Source organism: Ailuropoda melanoleuca, chromosome 2 (genome assembly GCF_002007445.2).
Source record: "Ailuropoda melanoleuca isolate Jingjing chromosome 2, ASM200744v2, whole genome shotgun sequence".
In the NCBI taxonomy this organism is placed as follows: Eukaryota; Metazoa; Chordata; class Mammalia; order Carnivora; family Ursidae; genus Ailuropoda; species Ailuropoda melanoleuca.
Genome location: NC_048219.1, coordinates 69,656,287 through 69,681,284, shown reverse-complemented (window position 1 = coordinate 69,681,284; position 24,998 = coordinate 69,656,287).

Sequence of the window (24,998 nt, the reverse complement as noted above, 5' to 3'; positions counted from 1 at the left end):
AGAACCACTGAATTGAACACTTTGGGTATAATTAAATAAAATTATCTGGTATGTGAATTAAATTTCAGTAAAGTTGTTATTTAAAAAACTAAATATATGTCTAGTATCTTTCCACCTCTCCTTATCACCACTGCTGTCATCCTTGTTCAAATCTCCATCTTTCCTTGCCTGGATTTCTGCAACCACTTCCTAACTGGTCTCCTTGCTTCGGGTCTTACCCACTCATGCTCCATTTCCACACACTCAGAACAATCCTCTAAAAACGTTATCCCTACCATGTCACTTTCTTGCTCAAAACCCATCCAGTGATTTCCCATCAGCCTGAGAATAAAAGCCATCAGGGTCCCCCATAATCTGGTCTTTCTTTTCAACATCATCTCTGTTACTTTCCACCTACTCCTTTCCTCCACTACACTGGCCTTCTTGCTCCTCCTAAGGTGTGCTAAGTTCACTCCCATCTAAGAATAACTGGTCTTAGCACGGGTGTTCTCTCTGTCTGGGACACGTGTCCTTCAGATCTTACAGATCTCTGTTTAGTTCTTCTCATCGGAGACCTTCCAAGGCCATTCTATATGATGTCCCATCTGAACCTCCCCATTATTCCTTATCTCTTTAACCTGCTTTATCTTTTCTCTGTAGCACTCACCATTACCTGACATCATATTACATTGCCATTTGTTCATAGCAATGGAACCCCCATGAGTAGGGAGGCCCTGTCTGTCCCCAGAACTTAAAATTGTATCTGGCACGTAGTAGGGGCTCAGCAAATATTGTGGAATGCTGAAGGAGTGTGAATGGCGAATTAAGGAATGAAGGTTTACATATTACTAAACATCTTTCTTAGCCTTTTTACCAGTTTTTCTGTTCAAGGACACTCTCTTCATATCACAAACAGCAACCTCGCAAAACATAATTGTGCTCTGGTTGGGTCTTATTCCCCTCCACCCCCGGATCTTTGTGGGTTGCAAATATCTTAGCCGCTTTGAAGAGATTCCAGCAATCCCAAATGGTAGAAAGAAAAGATTTCTAATATGCCCCCATAAAAGGCCTCCAGTGCCCTCCTTCCACCGAAAGGACATTGAGAGCAATGAGCTCCAAGTCACAAAAACACTTTCCTAAAATTATCAGTACTAAAGCCCAATCATATATTCTCCAATAACTCTTTATTATATGTGAATATATGGTGGGTCCTGTGCTGGACATTGAATATATAAAACTAAATACAGTAGAGTCACCTGGAGGGTTTTTTCAGTTTCCCTTGACTAAAACACATGGTTTAAAGAAGAAAGTAACCTAATTTTTCAATAACACATCATTACTTTTTCATTTCAAAGAATGAATGTATTTCTTATTCTCTACACTGATAAGAACTGCTATAAGATCATTCCTGCTCACTGACAGTGTCTCTCTTATTCCTGCCCTCCTGCCCTCTTCTCACACAATATGTCCATCTTCTTTTTAGAGGTTAACCCACTCACCCTACTCTTGATTCCACCACTTCCAACAACCCCTCCATCATTCCATCTCTGTAATTTTTATCACTAAACGTCAAAAGAACATCTTCATTTTATACTGAATTTGATTCCTTACCCATCACCAATGATGGCCCCTAAGCTCAGGGCCACGTTCCACGTTCTCTTCCTCCTGCCGCTCTCTAAAGTATTTGACCCTGTTGACCTTTCCCTCCTCCTCAGACTTTCCTCTGCCTCATTTGAGCTGATCCTACACTGTTCTGTTCTCTCCTCCTCTCCTCCCTGTCAGTGATCCTCAGTCTCCCTCCCAGGCTATCTTCTTCCCATACTCTGCAAATGCAGAGTCTCCAAGGCTCTGCCTTTCGGCCACCCTTCCCCTACGATATTCACAGCTGCATTCATGGGTCAGCTGTCACCTGTTTAGGGGTTCCCATGGTCTACATATTCAGTCACATCCACAATCCTAAATTCTATTCCCATGGATCCAGGTGCCTATTAAACATTTCCAACTGAATTTCCTCAAACTCAACACAACTAAAATAAAGCATCATATTCCCATTCTAAAAGTAAATTCTTTTTCTTATTTTTCTAATTTCATTTATGATACCACCACTGTCTAATCATCTTCTACTTCTCACTCTGTGTATCTCCTTTGTTCCCCAAACAGATGGGTTTTCAAGTCTTGTTGATTTCCTTTGCAGATTGCCCGTCCATGTTCTGTCCTCTTCATCAATGCTGTGATTCTCCCTTTAGTACCTGATCCTTCACGTAGCCTCATAAATGTCTTCAGCTTCTCTTCAATCCGTTTTCCGCTTAGCTTCCAAAACCTCCAATGGCTTATCATTGCCTGCTGAACAGACTCTAAATTCCTCAGGCTGGAATTTAAGACACTATTATTTCTCTGTGTGGCAACTTACCCTCCACCAGAAGTGGACAGTTCACTATTTTCCTGAGTACACCTTTGCTTGAGTACCTTCATATGTTTCTTAATAGTCTTCTGTGCACCTAGATCACCTTTTCCCCATTTCCTTCTCATAAAATCTTACTTTTTTATGCCCAAGCCAAAGGATTCATCCTCTGTAACCTCAGTCAAAAGAAATCTCTCATTCCTCTTACCTCTATAACACATTGCTTGCACCTTATTTTAAATATTATAGATATTTCTGTGTAGCTTACTTCCTAACTATATATATTTTTTAAGATTTTATTTATTTATTTGACAGAGAGAGAGAGACAGCCAGCGAGAGAGGGAACACAAGCAGGGGGAGTGGGAGAGGAAGAAGCAGGCTCCCAGCGGAGGAGCCCGATGTGGGGCTTGATCCCAGGACCCTGGGATCACGCCCTGAGCCAAAGGCAGACGCTTAATGACTGAGCCACCCAGGCACCCCCCCGAACTATATTTTAAACGCCTTAAAAATAGGGATGAATTCTCTGGTAGATTATATTATTATTCCCAAGTATTCACCGCCTTGGGAGAATTATACATGTCTGCCCCTCGTCAGAGGTTTCCCTACATGACTAGCTTTGGCCAATTAAATTTGAGCACCTTAAATATGCCACTTCTGGCCCATGGCATGTTTCTGTCATCTCTCTTGTCCCCCTGCCGCCAGATGGGCTTATCCCAATGAGTGGCTTCTCCTCCTGCCCAGATCCCAGAATGAAAAAGCTAGGAAGTTGAGCTATAACTAACTCACAGTGGACTTCAACATAGATGAGAAATAAACTCTTGTGTTGTAAATTACTGAATTCTGGGTGTTGTTTGTTAAGACAGCATAACTGGACCCAAACTGAATCGACTTCTTACCCAACTCAACAGAAATTCAGTCATTCATTCCACAACACTGGGAACATACCCCACGCCAAGGCTTCTTTAAGTGCCATGGAACATAAAAAATGTGTAAAGCATTATGTCTGTCTTCAATCGTCTTAGTTCTGAATAGTAAGTTAAGACATGTTCTCTAGTTGCTACAATACAATGCAAAATGTCATAAACCTATATGGAGACTTGCAAACAAAGAGCTACTAGGTTTCAGAAAAGAAGGAAGTAACACTCCACTGGAGGAATCAGAAAGAGTTGCATGAAGGAAATATTATTTGTATCTTGCAGCACACCTGGAACATAGCAGATTTTAAAGATGGATTGAATAGAGAAATAAAAGGACAGCTAGTTGTCATCAATAAAAGCTGATATTTCTGTGTTAATGAAACTACATCAGGGCAAGTGAAATGTTCCAGGGTAAAAGATAATGGCACTTAAGAACTTGTGAGTGGGTGAATTTGCTCTAACTAGATCCTCTGATGAAAGAAATCTTACTCATCGACGTTGGCATCTTTTAAGCTCCAATTATTTCTAGTTAGTCATGTGGCTTTTCATATGATCTGCTGCTTTTGGCAGGCTGCTTGAGCAAGATTATCTCACAGTCAGCAACCAAAGGCTTCCTATTTTCAGTTTTATCCTTGATGAGAACCATCAAGCAGAACCTTCAGGGCTGGTACTTTCGAGTTCATCAGGGCTGGGAGAACTCAGGCCAGATTCAGCAAGGAATGTACAGTATCCAAGGCAGACAAGGATGCCCACCTTAAATAGCCTAGAACAGAGCTTTTGGAAGAAATCTTTCCCTCCCTAACTCTCACACATGCTTCTAGAATGATTCAAATGATAAGTGCCCTTTTCCTGGGTTCATAAATTATAAATTCAGGAATTGGCTAAATAGCTTAATCATGCACCCAGTGCCACAGACAGGAAAATGCTGCATGCATGAGGACAGGGGGTGAGGGGGGGTGGGCGGGTGATAATTGAACTCTTGTCCTAGCTTTCCCCTAGCCAGATTGAGCCACAGGCAAAAATGCTAAGTTCTTTTCAGCTCTGAAATTCTGTGAGAAGTGGGTAACTTACTCTCACTGAACATTTTTCCAAATGATATGGGAATGAGGATCCTTAATCCCCACCCCCATGGTTTTCCTAACTAAGCAGGGTAAGCAGGTTTTGTGGAATGTCAGCTCCAGCAACATCTACCCCAGGATGACAATAGAAACCTCACACATCTACACCTGAAGACGAGTGTCCCACACTAGAATAACATCTTCAGATAATGCTAACACTATGTCAGATGTATGAAAGCAGACTCACCCCTTTTCACACAGAGATCATTCTGGGAAGATAAGTGAGTATGGCAAGGGTGCCTAGGCTATGACGGAGTTTCTGAGAAAAGGATAACTTCATACCCTCCACCGTTCAAACCTGACTTCTGCAACAGTCATTCCCTGAGGTTGGACAAGTTGCTTACTCTCACCGTGCCTCAGTTTTCAGATCTACATAAGAGTAACCTTGCATGGCTACAGCGAGGTTATTTTGTAGATATGAAAGTCCCCAGGGCCCAGCAGGCACTCATACGAATGCAATGTGTACTAATGCTCTTACCCTCAGGACTACCTCTTAGCCCATTTCAGTTCCTACTTTGAAGATTATTTTATTGACTTTCCTTTTCTTTCCTTTCCGTTAACTTTTAGTTAAATATTGCTTTCACTTGTGTTTAACATGTTTCACAATAAGCTGAGAAACCACATACACATGAAAATGTAGACAATCCAGGATGAAAAAATGTGCCGAATCATTCAGTGTAGAATCATCATCTACTTTTAAGCTTACCAAGAAAATTTAAGATCTCTTACTATCCACAAAAATTCCTTTGCCCCATAACTTAAGTTTTAAAATTTCCTAAACTCTAGGGGCACCTGGGTAGCTCAGTCAGTTGAGTATCTGGTTTCATCTCAGGTCATGATCTCAAGGTCCTGGGATTGAGACCCAGACCAGGCTCCCAGCTTATTGGGGAGTCTGCCTGTCTCTCTCTCTCTCTCTTTGTCTCTCTGTCCCTCCCCTCTCTCACGTTCTCTCTCTCTCTCTCAAATAAATAAATAAATCTTTAAAAAACAATAAAATTTCCTAAACTATAGCACACAGTACCACCAGGGCCTCCATCAACAACTGCTTTTCACTGCCCACTCATAATTCCCAAGAGTAACACCCACCATCCTTCTCCCAGCTAAATGGAAAGGGATTTCACACCCTTCCTTCTTTTGCTTTGTCTCTTTATTTCAGTATTTCCAGGCATCGTATTGGCTGTGTACTTTGCAGCTTAACCAACCTTCAGTTTACAGAGGAGGAAACTAAAGGACAGGAAGATGAATGATTTACTCAATGCCAAGAAGTTACCAGCAAACATCAGTGTTAGAACTGAGCTCCCTTGCCTTTTCTTAATCTTGTCCTTTCAGTTGATAACAGGGCCCCTGGTGCAGGGAAGGCTCTTCACAGACATTTATTGAATAAGTGTTCCATGAATGAATGTTCGTTGTCCTCCACTGTGGATTGAGGGTGACGCTCTTTTCTGAAATAGGTACAACATCTTGTTTTCTCAGCTTAAAGTGTTGGAATATTGCTTAGGGGACCAGATGTCTGTGTTTCGTTCTGCTGCTTCAGTCGATAACAGTTGGTAGTGCACATACAATACATACACCCAATGATATAACCTCCAGCTATTTCACAAGCAAAGATAGGAAACACACAAAACAGAAAGTTTGTTAGAGTCTCACGCTATGAGAAGGCAGAGGAAGGAAAATGACCACACCATAGATCACTGCGTAGGATTATAATTTATTATGTGCTTTTATAAACCTTAGCTCATTTAAGCCTTACGTCAACCTTATGGGAATGGCAGGGAGATACCATCTCTAGCCTTGGGAAACATTGAAAACTCAAAGAATTTAAGTGAATTTTCCCGGGTTACAAACTTAATAAGAACACTAATACCCAAAGCTAGAGCCCAGCTCTTCTTTTTCTGGATAGAATTAGTTGTTCTTGGACAATAAGGTATTTAACCCTTGATGGCGAGCACAGCTTTTGTAAAATAGATGTATTCTGTTTTCCCTCTTAAGAACCTTGAAGTCAAGACTAACTCATTTGTATTTGATTCCCTATATCTAAGGACAGTAGGGCAGTTTCCCTCACAATATACAAGCTCAAAAGATATTTAATAAAAATAATGTTATTTTCATGGATAAAAAATAACATTTTTAAGAAAGAGCAGCTGCATTTAGCAAGTCAGCTCTTCCAGGATATTGACTGATTCCCAAGCAAAATGAAAAGTTTATTTCTTAAAACATGTCCCGTCAACTTGGTCTGAGCAAAAATTTTTGTGAGGGAAATTAGCTCATTTTGAGAGAAACTGTCATAAATCTTTCTGAATGTGCCTCCTTCTGGTGTCCCCAAAAGATCTGTGATTTGCCAAATGATGAAAATGTATTCTCTAAGATTAGAAACATTGTTCTGTCCCCTCCTTTTTTTTTTTTTTTTCCCTAAGACCCCTGTTGGAACAGGTTTCCATGTTACTGTTCAAGGATTGGTTTTAGCCAAAAAGCTCCTTCTCATGTTTAGAGTGCAGGGCATATTTAAATAAGAATCTTCATCATTAATACAGATAATATTTATGGAGTGTTCTGTGTGTGCCATGCTTTTTATGTGTTATCTCATTTAACTCTTAAATGATTTGACTCCTTGAAAATCTCATCAACTCATGGGATTACCTCTCTTACCACACAGGGAATATTATTATCCTTATTACATAGTTAAGCTGCAGAGGTGACATTTGATCCTAGGTCTCTCTTAATTTGGAATTTAACAACTATCCTATATGGTTTCTGTCACTATGAATGGTAGCAGATGGACCTCATGTTAGTGGAAGACAGTCTCGATTTCTTTTTGAATACCTGATAGACCAAGCTGTTGACTGTGGTCACAAAAAGCCTAGCTCATCCCCACACCTAATTTGTGATGATGTAAAGGCTTTTCACTTCAATATTCTCTGTAAGAGAAGACAAAACTACAATGGGATTCCACCGCATGCCCATCAGGATGGCTACTATAAAAAACAAAACAAAACAAAGCACAAGGGTTGGTGAGGACACAGAGTCATTAGAAACCTCGTGCTCTATTGGCCGGAATGTAAATGGTACAGACCCTGTGGGAAACAGTATGGTGGTTCCTCAAAAAATTATAAATAGGATTGCCATGTGATCCAGCAATCCCACTTCTGAATACATACCCAAAAGTATTGAAAGCAGCATCTCAAAGTAGTATTTGTACAGCCGTGTTTACAGCAGCATTATTCACAGTAGCTAAAACGTGGAAGCAATCCACGTGTCTACTGACAGATGAACAAGATATACATAAAACTGAATATTAGTCAGCCTTGAAAAGGAGGGAAATTCTCTACAGTTAAGAATCTGTTTCTTGTACTTCTGAAACCAATATTGCACTGTATGTTAACTAAAATTTAAATTAAAAAAAGTTTTAAACAGTCTCCGCTTCTTGGTTTGTCTCTCTCTTTTCTTCTTCTTTGTTTGTTAGTTTTGTTTCTTAAATTCCACATCTGGGTAAAATCATATGGTATTTGTCTTTCTCTGACTAACTTATTTCACTTAGCAGTATATTCCCTAGCTCCATCCATGTTGTTGCAAATAGGCAAGATTTCATTTTTTTTAGGACTGATTATTGCATTGTACATATATACTGGAATTAAAATTATAAACTTAATTTTTAAAAAGAGAAAGAAAGAAAATGCTTTTTAGGTGCTTGAATACTGAGATTAAATTTTTTTGTGGAAATATAATTTTTGTCCTCTACTGATGTACTTGATATTAAATCTGGATTCTTACAGCTTGAAGAAAAAAAGGAGGGAAATTCTGACACAGTCTGCAACATAGATGAACCTTGAGGACATTAGGCTAAATGAAATAAACCAGTCACAAAAAGATAGAAACTATATGATCCTGCTTATATGACATACCCAGAGTAGTCAAAATCTAAGAGATGGAAAGTAGACTGGTGGTTACCAGGGACTAGGGGGACAGGAAAACACGAAGTTATTGTTTAACGGGTATAGAGTTCCAGTTTTACAAAATAAAAGTGTTCTGGAGATGGATGGTGGTGGTAATTGCACAACATCATAAATGTATGTAATGCCACTGAACCCTACACTTAAAAAGAGTTAAGATGGTAAATTTTATGCCATGCATCTATGCATCTTTTGCCATAATAAAAAACATTTGAGAAGAAATTACATTCAAGTTGAATAATTGTCAATTTATGGCCAATTTGAACGACCTATTGAAACATGTTCTTTTAAAAAGGAGTGTCATTTTCACACCTTAAAAAAAAAAAAACCAAAAAAAATGTAAGGAACGCCTGGTTGCTCAGTTGGCTAAGCATCTGCCTTTGGCTGAGGTCATGATCTCAGGGTCCTGGGATCGAGCCCCACATGGGGCTCCCTGTTCAGCGGGGAGCCTGCTTCTCCATCTCCGTCCTGCTTGTGCTCTCTCTCTCTCTCTTTCTCAAATAAATAAATAAAAGCTTAAAAAACAATCAAGAACCACAAGAGAGTCGTATTCAGAAAGAAAGTCGTGGCTCATTTCTTACATACCTGCACCAGACAATGTGGCTTTTGATTAAAGGGTCATCCAGATGACAGGACCTCTGGGAAAACAATTGCTGTGTGGTAAGTCAGGGGGAGGTCCAGCAGGCCGGATGGCTCATTCATCACCTTACGGAAGGCACCCTCTCAAGAACATGTAAACGGGATGAAGAGCTCTCTCGGAAGGTTACAACAAAAGTATGCCAGCCCTCTGAGTTCTCTGTCTGGGGTCATTTCACTTGAAATGATTCATCCTAATCTTTTAAGTTTCTGGGAAGTGTAAGATCTATCAGGCAGGAGGTCCCACATCTCTTAACTGCCAGCCTTTATGACAGAGAAGAAATCCTTCCTGGATGACCACACTTGAAGGTAGAAAATAGCAGGGCAGAGTCCAGAGCTCTGCATGGATTGTTTACTCAAAAAAATCCCTAATAATTAACAGAGCAAAAACTGGATTTAGGAAGCTAAATTCAAAACTTATTTTGGTGACCTTCAGAAAGGACACTTCAGCACAAAAATTGATCGTAAATGTTACCATGCTTTGCTCTTTGAAATGAAACTCATTTACTTCAAATTGAACACTGCTGGTTATTTTACCCACTTCTGCTACTGGATTTCTGGAATATATTCCCTACCCTCTCCACAGATTTTGGTCTTTTTTTTTTTTTTTCCAATGGAAAAGGAATCTGTTGGGTCATGTATTCCTACAATTCTTTTTGTGAGTTGCTCCAAGCCAATCATAGCCTCTCTCCTAGTCTGTCACTCAGCTCTGAACCATTTGCCCACTGTAATGGGCGAAATGGCCCATCTGGATGCCCCTCGATCTACGGCAGACCACCAGATGAAAAGCCAGGGACCACGCCTATGATTTTCCTATCAATAGCACCACACCTTTCTTCCTGCAACAAGCACTAAATCTTACAGGTAAGTGAGACATTTAATAAACATTCTATCCCTGGAACAACTTTCTAAACCCATAGAAACAAAAGTCCCTAAAATACCAACAAAGTTACTGCACAAAGCAACTGAAGAACAGATGAAGATTTTACTCTGCTGTTGCTTCTGCCATTCATTTACTCACCCGTACACTCATGCATTCAGCAACTGCTTATTGAATGGCTACTATTTGTAGCCATTAGAGATATGATGGTGAACAAGGCAGACATGGTCCCAACAATCACAGAACTTACATTCTAGTGGGAGGAGGTATGTAGAGAAGTTGCGAGGAAACCACAATACCTTATAATAAACGCTATCCTAATGGGAGAATCGTAGGGTGCTCTGGGGACCACAGAGGAGGGGCAACTAACACGTGTGTGTGTGCGTGTGTGTGTGTGTTTATGTGTACAGAGACTGGTCACCAAGGGCTCCCATGATTAAATCCCAGTTGATATTTAAAATATGAGTTTAAGGGGTGCCTGGGTGACTCAATCAGTTAAACGTCTGACTTCGGCTCAGGTCATGATCTCAGGGTCCGGGGGTTGAGCTTCAAGTCGGGCTCACAGCTCAGTGGAGAGTTTGCTTCTGGCCCCCTCCCTTTCCCTCTGCCTCTCCTCCTGATTATGCTCTCTCTTCCCCTCTCAAATAAATAAATAAAATCTTTAAAAAATAAATGAAATAAAATATGAGTTTAATTTAGATAAATAGAGGGGTGGGGTGGGGAGACAAGAGAGAACCAGTATGTACAAAAGCCCACAGGCTAAAAAGAAGATTCCATTAATTCCATAATGCTTCGATCCTCATCCCGCATTTTACTTCTCTTCTCTGTGACAGAAGGCAGTGTCATAGCCAAACACTTGGGCAAGACTGTATCTGGAGTTGCAAGCTGTTGCCCATAAAAGTTGTTTTCTCTGTTTATAATGGTTAAGCTGTTTGAATATGTCATTTATTGCATTCCCACTTAAAATGTGACCTGCTTACAGAGAGAGACCGTAGCTCAGTGTATTTCCCAGAACCCAGGGTAGTATTCCGTACACAATGGAAGCTTAAGACATGCTGGTGCTAAACAAATATATAAACAGCAGAGAGAGGTCAGCAACCAAGCTGGAACTCCCAGAATTTTCAAGGGAGCTGCGATGTTTATCCAACGAGGTTTTTAGGCCAACATTACTTGCTCAAGTTCCAACAGTAGGAGCTTAGCCACAAAGATCCTTGTTATACAGTATCTTGGCAATACAAATAGTGACTGCCCTCTGACTGGAGCTGGTTGATAACAGAGGCCGGTATCAGGAGTTTTGAGTCCTGTGAAAGGTTAATTAGGTTCAGGGAGAGAAGGAGAGAAGACCCTTTCCATAGTCCCGCACAGCAGCCACACCCTGAGCTCAGGCCGGGCTGAGGGAAGCCGCGTTGCCTAGAGCGCGTGACCCACGGTCTGGCCGGGCCCTGGAGCAGGTGCTGTGGACATAAGCAGAAAGAAGTCGTTTCTGCCGCGAAGGTTCATCTGGCACATAGTAGCTGCTCAATAAATATTTGCTGAGAAACTGAGAGAACACAGTCCACGTATTTCAACAAAACACGTACCACAAAATATGTTACAGTTTTGTTTTTATAGTGGGACTTTCTTCTAGGCTGTGGAAATTTTTGTATTCTCTACAAAGGACCTCCCCTGCGGTTCTGAAGGAACCCCTGCCATTGTTTTTGAAGACAGTAAGAGCCGCAGCTGCTGAGGGGGTCCTGGTCCTCTGCTCCCATGTCACCCTACCCAGTGCAAAGCTGTTGGACCCAGAGAGTCCTGCTTTGAGAGTCACAGCATGAGCAGTAGCCCTAAGTGCAATGGAGTCATTCTGAAAGAATGTTCTATGAGGAACACACGTTTATAAGTGAGCAGGACTCCACTCCACTCTCAGATTGCCCAACGCCAGTGCTCCCGGCCACCAAGACGGGGGGTCCTGACAGGAGGAATCAGTCACTTTATCTCCTGGTGCAGAGAACAAACGTATTCCCTTCCTCTGAAACATGGAAAATCATATTCATTAGTGGTATATTTATTCATAAACACCCTCAGAATGAGGATTCTGTCTGCTCAGGTAAGGACAGTCTTAAATCTCAGGGAGTCAAGTTCCTCCTTTTACCAACCACAATGATACTGGTCAGAAGCTCTGATTTCGAGTTCCCTGAGCCATATGAGCAAGCCATTTTGCTTCTAGGGCACTTTCCTCAGGCCTCTTTGGCATAAATTGCAACCAGATCTTAGCTGGTTTAGCTTTTCTGGGTGAAGAAAGCTGCGTGGTGTCTCAGGCTTCGGGATTAATGTGGATCATTGGGCATGCTGAGAAAAATGAAGCAGGCAGCATGACCCCTCCGCGAGGGTTGCCCTTTCCCGTGATGGGGGCAGGCAGACAAGATTAGCCAAATGGCAGTACTGTAACGGGCTCGAGGTGCAATTTTCATTACTATCTGTATAACTCGCACTGATCTGGGAAGGAAGGAACATAATAACGAGCTGAGATATCCTACCACTGAGCTTCACGGACACAAAAGATTCTTCATCAAACTCCACCCTCTCTCATTTGTTTCTTCCCTAATTCTTATCTCCTCAGGCTGGCTGGGTATATTCTCTGCCCTGGTTTCTGTCCTTGGATCCTTTGATCATCCATCACTGACTCCACAAGGATGGATTAAGTCCCTGTCGTGTACCAGGCACTGGGAATACATTGCAGAGCTTCTGTGTAGTAATGAAGTATTCGAGGCACAGAGTGGTAAGTATGAAAAAAAGGCATCTACAAGGCATGGGGGCCAGGGAAGGAGGAACTCTGTTCCAGCAGTTCCTGAGAACTTTCCTAAAAGTAAGACCCTGGGGCTGAGTCCTTCAGGACATATGGGAGTTTCCAAGCAAGTAAGTATGGGAAGAGGAGCAGGTGGCTGGAGACAGAATTCGGGGAAGGAAAGAAGCCTAGCAGCAGCCAACGCTCACTGATGTGCACGTCACGGACGTGTTTACCATGTCCCAAGCACTGGGCTATGTTCTTTACTGGTCTATGTCCTTTACTGGTGTTCATCTTTTTAATCCTCACTAAAACTACGTGAGCTAGTTTCCACTAGTAGTTCCACTGTGGCCACTGATACACAGAGACACAAGCAAGTTGACCAAAGTCACACAACTAGAAAGTGATGGGTCCACAGTAAGCATCAGAGTCTGAGCTCCTAACTGGTGGGATCGTGTACAGAGAGGTGCATAGGCCCAGAAATGGGAGAACAAGGCCTTCCAGGGGAAATGGGAGTCAGTATGAAGGGACAGAGTGGTGATAAGCATCAGAAGCAAATGAGAGTGAAGAACTAATGGCCATTTTAGAGAGGGTCTGCGTACCCTGCTGAAGTTTGTACTTAATTTTCAGAGCACCTGGAGCCATGAAAGGGTCTCTACCCAAGCTCAGATCTACATTTCAGGAAGATGACTGACAGCAGACTAGAGAATGGAATGCTGAGGAGCCAGCGAGCAGAAACCATCTGAGACAGTAATGTCACTGTACAGGTGAGGACGGGAAGGGTCCAGGGAAGGGAGTAGGAACAGGGGGAGGGGGAGGGAGAGCCACAGGAGCTATTGAAGTGATAGAATTTATGGACATGGGAGGGAAGCTGGCCAGAGTGGAATTTGATCCAGAAGGAGAGGAGAGAAGGATGACTTCTAGGTTCAGGCTTGGGTAGAAGCAATGCCATTAACCAGAACCGGGAATGCAAGAGAAGTACCTGGTTTAGGAGAGAGACACTTTCGTATAGTTCAGGGAACACTAAATTTAAGATACCTGTTCCAGCTATCTTTGCTATGTAACCAACCATCTTAAAACATAATAGTTTATTTTTTTAATTTTTTAAAAGATTTTATTTATTTGAGAGACAGAGTGAGAGAGAGAGCGAGAGAGAGCATGCACACGAGCACGGGGAGCAGCGGAGGGCGAGGGAGAAGCAGACTTCCCATTGAGCAGGGAGCCCGAGGTGGGGTTTGATCCCAGGACCCTGAGATCATGACCCCAGCCAAAGGCAGATGCCCAACCGACTGAGCCACCCAAGCACCCCAAAACTTAATAGTTTAAAACAATAATTTATGATTGTTGCTCATGGTTTTATGAGTCAAGTGGGTTCAGCTGGGCAATTCTTGCTCGGAGGCTCTCAGATAATTACTGTCAGATGTTGGCTGGGCTGCAATCTTCTGAAGGCTCAGTTGGGCTGGTTGTCCAAAATGGCTCACTCACATTGGTGGCAGCTGATGCTGGCTTTTGGATAGGAGTGCAGCTGGGCTTTTCCGCCTACACATGGCCTCTCCATGTGACTTGAGCTTCTCACAGCAGGATAGCTGGGTTACAAAGAGAGTCCAAAAGAAAAAGCATTTCTAGAGGCGTAGGCAGAAACTGCAAGGCTTCTAATAACCAAGCCTTGGAAATCATTTAGTCATTAGGAATGGGTCACAGGGTCAGCCCAGATTCAAGGAGTAGGGACTTTCTCAGACTTGAAGACTGAGAAACATATCTCACTGGGGCCCATCTTCAGAGACTAACACAGTGCCTTTGGGACATGCAATTAGAAAAGTTTAATAGGTATTTAAATTATGGGTCTCTAGTTCTGAAAGAAATCCAGGCTGGGGATCTAGCTGAGAAGATCATCAGTATGTAGGCAGTGATGAAAACTATGGATGTTGATGAGGTCTCCCAGGAGAATATGCAGAATGCAACGAAAATAACTCCAGGGGAAGAACCTTGAAATGCCGACATCTAAATGGTAAGCACTGGAACAATGAGCCCCTAATGGAGGCCAAGAGCTTTAGAAGCAGAGAAAACCATGAAAGAATATGCTTATACAAGCCAAACGCAACATGTCAAGTGTCAGATGCTGCAGAGAGGCAAAGTCAGGTGGAACCCGGAAACTATTCTCACCAGCTTTGACAATTAGGTGTTCATGGGTGACTTTAGTAGTTTTAGGGAATAGGAAAAGGCAAAGAAAAAAAATTAAACAGACTGAAGTGAAATAGACAATGACTGGTAGCTGAGAGAGAGCAGGCAAGAAGCTATCAGGAGACATACAATGGAAGGAGGGGTTGTATTTTAAGATAGTTAGGACAAGGACTCCGGGGTTGGATTGCCTATTTGCATAGATTTGCATATTGGCTTTCCTAGCTGTGAGATACTGATTGCTCTCCTAACTTAACCTCTCCAACCCTCACTTTTCTCCGAAGAAATGACATTTAAGCTGGCACTTGAAGGATGAGCAAGGATCAGCCAGGCAATGGGTTGGGAGAATAAAGGTTTTGGCTGGGGTAACAGCAAGGATGTGAGTTCGGAGCACACTTGGCTTGTGCAAGAAAAAGACTGGAGTGGGACAAGCTGGCAGGAGAGGCAGGGGGAGGATGTGGTCCGTGGAGTAGTATGAGACTGGGGAGGGGAGGAGACAGGAGTCTGATCTTTCTGGTTATTCTACTTCGTGGGGGGGGGGGGGGGGGGAGCATGGATTTTATTCTAGGTCCAAAGGGAAGTCACTGGAAAATTGTAAACAGATGAATGACTTTATTTGACGCATTTTAAAAAGAGCACTCTGGGGTGCCTGGGAGGCTCAGTCCGTTAAAGTGTCTGCCTTCAGCTCAAGTCATGATCCCTGGAATCGAGCCCTGCGTCAGGTTCTCGCTCAGCAGGGCAGTCTGCTTCTCCCTCTCCCTCCCCCTGCTTGTGTGCTCTCGCGCTCTCTCTCTCTCAATAAATAAATAAATCACTCTGTTTTTAAAAATAAACATACACCTACCCAGCAATTCTACTCCTAGGTATTCACCCAAAACAATGAAAACATGTGTTCAAAAAAAGACTCATGCAAGAATATTCATAGCCATTTTATTCGTAGTAGCCAAAAACTGGAAAAGGTCCACATATCCATCAATTAAAAAATTATAAACACACTACAATATATTCATAAGCGGACTATTACCCAGCAATAAAAGGAAGTGAGTAACTGATACAGGCAATGACATGCTATGTGATTCCATTCCCATGACACTCTACCATAGGCAAAGCCCATCTATAATGGAAAACACTTAGAACAGTGGTTTCTTCTGGGGTAGGAGTGGGAGCAGGGATTGCCTGGGAAGGGTATTAGGGAACTTTCTGAAGGCATCGTTAATGTTCTGTACTTGATTAGAGTTAGGGTTCAACAGTTGCCCAAACTCAGCAAATGTAAATTAGGAGATAAATTTTACATTAAAACAAACAAACAAAAAAACCACAAAATTATTGAACTCCTGGAATTATATGTATGCTGAAGGGTTTTTACAGGGAAGGGTACTAATATCTGCAATTTCTTTGCAATGCACCCAAATTGAGATGGATTCATGATGAATAGGGAGATAGATGGGTGGCCAGAAATATAGTAAAGCAAGTATGTGCATTATGGGTTGAATTGTGTCATCTCAAAATTCACATGTTGAAGTCTTAACCCCCAGCTCCTCGGAATGGAACACTATTTGGCGATAGGAACTTTCAGAGGTAATTAAGGTAATATGAGGTCACATGGGTGGATCCTAATCCAGTGAGTGGTATCCTCACAGGAAGAAGATGTGAGGATACAGATAACACAGACTGAGGGACAACCATGCAAGGACACACAGAGAAAATGGTCATTTGCAAGCCAAGGACAGAGGCCTCGGAAGAAACCAAACCTGCCGACACCTTGATTTTGGACTTCCAGCCTCCCAAACTATGAGAAAATAAACTTTTGTTGCTTGAGCCGTCCGGTCTATGGTATTTTGTTCTGGTAGCCCTAGGAAACTAATACATATAAGTAAAATGTTAATGGCAGAAACTAGATAATAGGTATGAATATTCACTACCAAATTATTTTAACTTGGCTGCATATTTCAAATTTTGCATAGTAAAACATCGGGGGTTGGGGGGGATCACTGTGATCTCTGTGTTTAATGGGTTTAGGGAACAAATGTGGAAGGTGGAAGGAGGGGATTCCAGTGACCAAAGTGAAGAGTGGTGGGAGCTTGTTTGCACAAGGCCCTGCACCGAATGACACAGGGCTGAGCGAGCTCAGGCTGTCCTATTACCTCATCCAGCCCTCGGGCAACCTCACTTCCAAATCAACTCAGAGAAACGAAAATTTATTCTCCTGTAAATAACTCATCCTAATGTTTAATAACTACTACAGTCAATTGGGTTTTTTCGCCCCAATTTGAATTTGTCTAAATATAGTGAGAGCTCAAATTATTGGTCCCAGAATGCAGTTTCTTGAGATCTGAATATATGGTATGATCGTGTTTCTGTTTATCTGATAGGTCAGAGTCCCGGGACGGATTTGCAGTGCGATATCCTCGGATGCAAAAATGTAATACATTTTAGACATCTTTGTTCAGATTTTACATTCTTCATCGGATACGGCACGCAGATAGCGCCCCTAGATTAACCATGTAGGCAGGAAAACTGGGGGGGAAATGAAAACCTGTCATCCATGTCATTATTCCGGCATGAAGCCTTTCGGGAGTAGGAGAAGTGTCACTCACAGCATCCCTGCGATTGCCTGAGCTGCATCAGTGTCACCAGCTGCCTGACACGATGCTGTCGAGCTTGCTGAAACTCTGTTTTCTCCCCGATCTCTGCACCCCCACCCTCTCCTCCGTGGAAACAGGGCCGGTATTTGTTCCAACTGAATGGAAAATAGTAGCACGCACGATCTCAATGCGGTTTCTCTTTTTAAAAGAACAGCTACCAGCTGCCTTGGGTGCTTGACAACGTGCTAGGCACCAAGCTCAGTGTCATTTCATGCACCCTTCGTAGCAAAGGTCCTACGAGGTGGGATTTATTGTTACCACGTTTCACAGATGAGGCAGCGTATGCTCCAGGAGGTTAAATAACCTGCCCAACTCGTAAGTGAGAGAACTGGAGTTCAGAATGAAGTCAGACAGTCCACAGAGAGGGACCTGCCAACTGCTGTGTGTATCCTCAGCATCGCTGAGCAGCGCACCACCAGGAGGCCAGGGGCTTAGCAGGGTTGGCTGATCCCCCGGACTCCTCAGCAGCCAGGACACTCCCAGCTCTCTGTTCCGTCTCTGAATAGAGATGAATGAGCAGCTACTTGTCTGTGTGGACTTGAAGGCTCCCCCAGCAAGCCCTCCTACACACGCCCTCCGACCCTCTCAACTCCGACCTCAGGCCCGTAGTGTTTTTCCAGGGCCTAAACCTTCACATCGCCCAGGGAAGATGCAGCCCTCTGAGTTAGATTTAGGTACTGGAGATTGGGCAGAAAAGGAGAAAGAGCAGCTAGCTATAAAAGGGCATAGAAAGACCAGAAAGCTATTCAGGAATAAGTAGGTAGGCTTTGAAGTCAAACTTCACCTACCAAGCTGCTGATTGCCAATTGGCCCTTTCCAAAAAGAATTAAAGGGTCATGTTCGCTTGCCCCCAGTCTATTCTTTCCACTTTGGACCCCACATATCCAGGGTATATGGGACGTCACACAGCACCAAAACCAAGCTCCCACCTTGCCTCTTACGCTTCTTGCTGCAACCTATATGCATTTATATTTTTAAAAAGCTGCTTATTTGGAGAAATTAGTTCTTTTTTCTTTTAAGATTTTATTTATTCGACAGAGATAGAGACAGCCAGCGAGAGAGGGAACACAAGCAGGGGGAGTAGGAGAGGAAGAAGCAGGCTCATAGCAGAGGAGCCTGATGTGGGGCTCGATCCCATAAAGCCGGGATCATGCCCTGAGCCGAAGGCAGACGCCTAACCGCTGTGCCACCCAGGCGCCCCGAGTTCATTTTTCAACAAAATCTACAGCTGGTATAAACCAGAGTTTCTGTAAGGTTTTCACTCCCATGCTGCTCTGCTGTGCACCAGGAAAGCAGCATCTCTGCTTGATCTGGACAATGGTGATCACAGGTGCGCCACTCTGCACCACTGGCCTCGTTCAGACCGTCTCTAAGGTGTCCCGTGGGGGCGTAAGCTGTTTATTCCCTTAGAGGCTTCAGGAATGGGCTGGGAGAATAATGGTAAAGAGATTTGCCTGGGAGTGCTGCAGTAATTCTATTACTCAAGTCACAAAGGCAAGTTAATTCCAATGAAATATTTATGAGGTTTATTTACTATCTATCTTCCACATTAGACTAGGGCTGGATTAAGAGGCAATCCAGCCAGCCAACTATCCCAAACACCAATCTGAAAGGGGAGCCAAAACCACTTACTGCTAAAACCTGGCCAGGATGTCATAAGAAGGAAGCAGTGTATATTGACCTCAGCACTCCTGGAGCACTAAATAGGAACAGAAGAAACACTAAATGCCTCCCAGCCAGAAGGAAAATATCAAAGGAACAAGTTCAACTGCATTCTAAGGAGCTGGAAGGAATTAGCCCCAGGGCTTTTGCTTTGCCGGGTAAGACTTAGAGATTTGAGCACAGCTAAATTGCTCTGGACTAGAGAGAAGAAGCAGGGCACTCCCACTAAAAAGCCCCCAATCCCTCTCTCTCGGTTGAAGGGATGCCACATGATTCCCCTGCCCTGGGAAGCCACCTGTCTTGGCGTGGCTCTGGCTGGAGGGATAGATGGGGTTACAGCTGTTCTGTTCAAGACTGTCCACTCAGCATGGAGCTCTGTGCCAGTGTGCACCCTAGAGGTATGCCACGGCTCTGCTCTAGGGGCGCCATTCACAGATTGTGCGGCCACTGTATACAGCCTCCCAGGTGGAGCACTACCATTTGGCTGTATACAGAGACCCTAAGATTTGTAGGTTGGCCTACTGAATGAGTAAATAACATGTAGATGGAGAAAGATTAACTTTTTTCACCCGCCTTTTCTCCCCACATCCATGTCATTGCCTTAATTTAGTCTTATGCCTTCCTCAGTTGACTTGAGCAGGGCAGGAGGGCTCTTTCTGCCTCTAACCTTCCTGTGCTAACTCATTCTCCTTATTTGGCATGAGACAGCTCTCTAAAACAAGACCAGATCATGCCACTTCCATTCTTAAAAGCCTCCGATGGCTTCTCATTGCCAATAGCAAGGACAAACTTCTTAGCGTGGAAATAAGACCCTCTATGAGTAGTCCCCAGCTGACTTGTCCAGAATCATCTCTCACTACTCCCTCCTTTTTTTGCTCTGTGCTCCAGTCGTGCCCAGTGTCAAACTCACTCATGTCTTCTCACTTGGGGCCACTGCCCATTGCATACCCTCTCCCGGGGACAAACTTTTTTCCCTTTTTCAATATTGGCATGGGTTTTCCACATTGCATATATCTTTAAAAACAAATATTTTTGTCAAATTATGTATTTTTTAAACATTTTATTTATTTATTTATATGAGAGAGAGAAAGAGACAGAGGGGAGGGAGAGGGAGAAAATCTCAAGCAGACTTCACACTGAGCATGGAGCTCAACTGGGAGCTTGATCTCATGACCCTGACATCATGACCTGAGCCAAAACCAAGAGTTGGACCCTCAACTTACCGAGCCATCCAGGAGCCCCTGTCAAATTATATTTTTTTAACAAATTTTTAATTTTAGAATAGTTTTAGGGAGGTTAAGATGGCGGAGGAGTAGGGGACACCTTTTTCAGCCGGTCCCCTGAGTTGAGCTGGATAGGTACCAGATCAGCAGGAATATCCACGGAATCAGCCTGAGACGCAGGAAGATACATCTGGATCTCTACAAATGAACATCTCCAGCGCTGAGTATCGAGGTACGAAGCGGGGAGCCGTGAAACCGCGCACAGATATCGGAAGCTAAACAGAAGGGGGAGGGAGCCGCCGTGTCAGGGCGCCGGGAAGCGGTAGCCACCTGCAAGGGGGAGCGGACAGACCGCGGACCCGCACGCTTGAGACAGCAGGCTGAGAAGGGAGCTCCGGGAGCGCACGCGGGACGGCTGGCGGTTGGCGGGCCACCTGCACGGGGGAGCAGGCGGACTCGCGGACGGCACCCGCGAGACAACAGACTTAGAACGCGAGCTCCAGGAGCGCGCGCGCAGGGCGGCTGGCGGGCCACCTGCACCGGGGAGCGGGCGGACCGCGGACCCGCACTCTGGAAACGGCAGACTGAGTCCGTGAGCCGGGAGCGTGCACCACCAAGCATCTCACGGAGCTCCGGAGCTCCGGTGTGCTCACTGGATCGAGGCTGAGACCGGGAGCTCCGGGAGCGTCCGCGGGGCGGCTGGCGGCTGGAGGGCCACCTGCACGGGGGAGCAGGCGGACTCGCGGTCAGCACCCGTGAGACACCAGACTGAGACGGGGAGCTCCGGGAGCCCGCGCGGGGCGGCTGGCGGCGGGCGGGGTTGGAAACACAAAGGACAGAGACGTGCCGGCCCTGGAAGTGAGGGCTGGGACGCCGGGTGTGGGGCGCACAGCCCGGGATGCTGCAGGGTTGAGCAGCACCAACAGAAACAGAGTTAAAGTGGCCAGAACATCAGTGGAGAACGATCCGCGATCCCTCTGTTCTGAGACAGAGGCTGAATTTCAGCCGCTGCTGCTCTCTCAGAAGAGGCATAGCAAACCGCCAGGGAAAGCCGCCAGAGAACAAAAGCCCGGAAATACCGGCTCACAGGGTGCCCATCCCCATCCCCCCTCGCAAGGGACACAGAGACTCTACCCAAACAGGGTTTTCTGAGTACCTGCAGGCAGGCCCCTCCCCCAGAAGGCAGGCTGAAAAATCAAGAAGCCCACAACCCGGAGCGCCTGAGTGGCGCAGTCACCAAGCACCTGTCTTCGGATTAGGGTGTGATCACAACGCTCCGTAAGGAGTCCTTCATCGGGCTTCTCCACCGGGAACCTGCTTCTTCCTCTCCCACTCCTCTGCTTGGGTTCCCTTTCTTGCTGACTGTCTCTCTCTCTCTCAAATAAATAAATAAACTCTTTAAGGAAGAAGCCCACATCCCTAAGATCTCTATAAAACAAGGGCGCACGGCCTGGGTCCCAGTCAACACTTGGGCTCTGGACAACCCTGCAATCTCTCTTCATCAGAATGACGAGAAGGAGAAGTCCCCCCCAGCAAAGAAAAGATAATGAGTCTGTGGCCTCTGCCACAGAATTGGCCTCGGCCACAGAATTAATACATATGGATGTATCCCAATTATCAGAAATGGAATTCAGAGCAACAATGGTCAAGATGATGAGTAAACTTGAAAAAAGCATCAGAGAAAGCGTTGCTGAGAATATAGAATCCCTAAGGGCAGAAATGAGAGCGAATCTGACAGAAATTAAAAATTCTATGAGCCAAATGCAGTCAAAACTAGAGGCTCTGACGGCCAGGGTCACCGAGGCAGAGGAACGCGTTAGCGAATTGGAGGATGGGTTAGTAGAAGAAAAAACGAAAATAGAAGCTGGTCTTAAAAAAATCCACGCCCACGAATGTAGATTACGGGAGATTACTGACTCTATGAAACGATCCAATGTCAGAATCATCGGCATCCCTGAAGGGGTGGAGAAAAACAGAGGTCTAGAAGAGATATTTGAACAAATTGTAGCTGAAAACTTCCCTAATCTAGCAAGGGAAACAAGCATTCGTGTCCAAGAGGCAGAGAGGACCCCATCCAAGCTCAACCAGGACAAACCTACGCCACGGCATGTCATAGTGCAATTCGCAAATATTAGATCCAAGGATACAGTATTGAAAGCGGCCAGGGCAAAGAAATTTCTCACGTACCAAGGCAAAGGTATCAGGATTACGTCAGACCTGTCTACAGAGACCTGGAATGAGAGAAAGGCTTGGGGGGGCATTTTTAAAGCTCTTTCAGAGAAAAACATGCAGCCAAGGATCCTTTATCCAGCAAAGCTGTCATTCAGAATTGATGGAGAAATAAAGACGTTCCAAAATCGCCAATCATTAACCAATTTCGTAACCACGAAACCAGCCCTACAGGAGATATTAAGGGGGGCTCTATAAAGGTAAAAAGGCCCCAAGAGTGATACAGAGCAGCAAGTCACAACCGATACAAAGACTTTAAAGAGAAATGGCATCATTAAAATCATATCTGTCAATAATCTCTATCAATCTAAATGGCTTAAACTCTCCCATAAAACGCCACAGGGTTGCAGATTGGATAAAAAGACATGACCCATCCATTTGCTGTCTACAAGAGACTCATTTTGAACCCAAAGATGCATTCAGACTTAGAGTAAGGGGATGGAGTACCATCTTCCACGCAAATGGACCTCAAAAGAAAGCTGGAGTAGCAATTCTCATATCAGATAGACTGGATTTTAAACTAGAGGCCATAGAGAGAGATACAGAAGGGCACTATATTATTCTTAAAGGAAGTATTCAACAAGTGGATATGACAATTATTAATATATATGCCCCCAACAGGGGAGCAGCAAGATACACAAGCCAACTCTTAACCAAAATAAAGAGACATATAGATAAGAACACAGTAATAGTAGGGGACCTCAACACCCCACTATCAGAAATAGACAGAACACCCTGGCAAAAACTAAGCAAAGAATCAAAGGCTTTGAATGCCATACTCGACGAGTTGGACCTCATAGATATATATAGAACACTACACCCCAGAACCAAAGAATACTCATTCTATTCAAATGCCCATGGAACATTCTCAAGAATAGATCATGCTCTGGGACACAAAACAGGTCTCAGCCAATACCAAAAGATTGAAATTATCCCCTGCATATTCTCAGACCACAACGCTCTGAAATTGGAACTCAACCACAAGGAAAAACCTGGAAGAAACTCAAACACTTGGAGGCTAAGAACCATCCTGCTCAAGAATGACTCGATAAACCAGGAAATCAAAAAACAAATTAAACAATTTATGGAGACCAACGAGAATGAATACACAACGGTCCAAAACCTATGGGATACTGCAAAGGCAGTCCTAAGGGGGAAATACATAGCCATCCAAGCCTCACTCAAAAGAATAGAAAAATCTAAAATGCAGTTTCTATATTCTCACCTCAAGAAACTGGAACAGCAACAGAGGGACAGGCCTAACCCACTGACAAGGAAGGAGTTGACCAAGATTAGAGCAGAAATCAATGAATTAGAGACCAGAACCACAGTAGAGCAGATCAACAGGACTAGAAGCTGGTTCTTTGAGAGAATCCATAAAATTGATAGACCACTGGCAAAACTTGTCCAAAAACAAAGAGAAAGGACTGAGATTATTAAAATTATGACTGAAAAGGGAGAGGTCACGACCAGCACCATTGAAATTGCAAGGATTATTAGAAACTTTTATCAACAGCTATATGCCAAAAAACTAAACAATCTGGAAGAGATGGAGGCCTTCCTGGAAACCTATAAACTACCAAGACTGAAACAGGAAGAAATAGATTTCTTAAATAGGCCAATTAACTATGAAGAAATTGAGTCAGTGATAAACAACCTTCCAAATAATAAAACTCCAGGCCCAGACGGTTTTCCTGGGGAATTCTACCAAACATTCAAAGAAGAAATAATACCTATTCTCCTAAAGCTATTTCAAAAAATAGAAACAGAAGGAAAGCTACCAAACTCATTCTATGAGGCTAATATTACCTTGATCCCCAAACCAGGCAAAGACCCCCTCAAAAAGGAGAATTACAGACCGATTTCTCTAATGAATATGGATGCCAAAATCCTCAACAAGATCCTTGCTAATAGAATCCAACAGTACATTAAAAGGATTATCCATCATGACCAAGTGGGATTCATACCTGGGATGCAAGCATGGTTCAACACTCGCAAATCAATCAATGTGATACATCATATCAACAAGAAAAGACTCAAGAACCATATGATCCTCTCAATTGATGCAGAAAAAGCATTTGACAAAATACAGCATCCTTTCCTGATTAAAACCCTTCAGAGTGTAGGAATAGAGGGTACATTTCTCAATCTCATAAAAGCCATCTATGAAAAGCCTACTGCAAGCATTATTCTCAATGGGGAAAAGCTGGAAGCCTTTCCCTTAAGATCAGGAACACGACAAGGATGCCCACTCTCGCCACTATTATTCAACATAGTACTAGAAGTCCTTGCAACAGCAATCAGAAGACAAAAAGGGATCAAAGGTATCCAAATCGGCAAAGAAGAAGTCAAACTGTCTCTCTTTGCAGATGACATGATACTCTATATGGAAAACCCAAAGGAATCCACTCCCAAACTA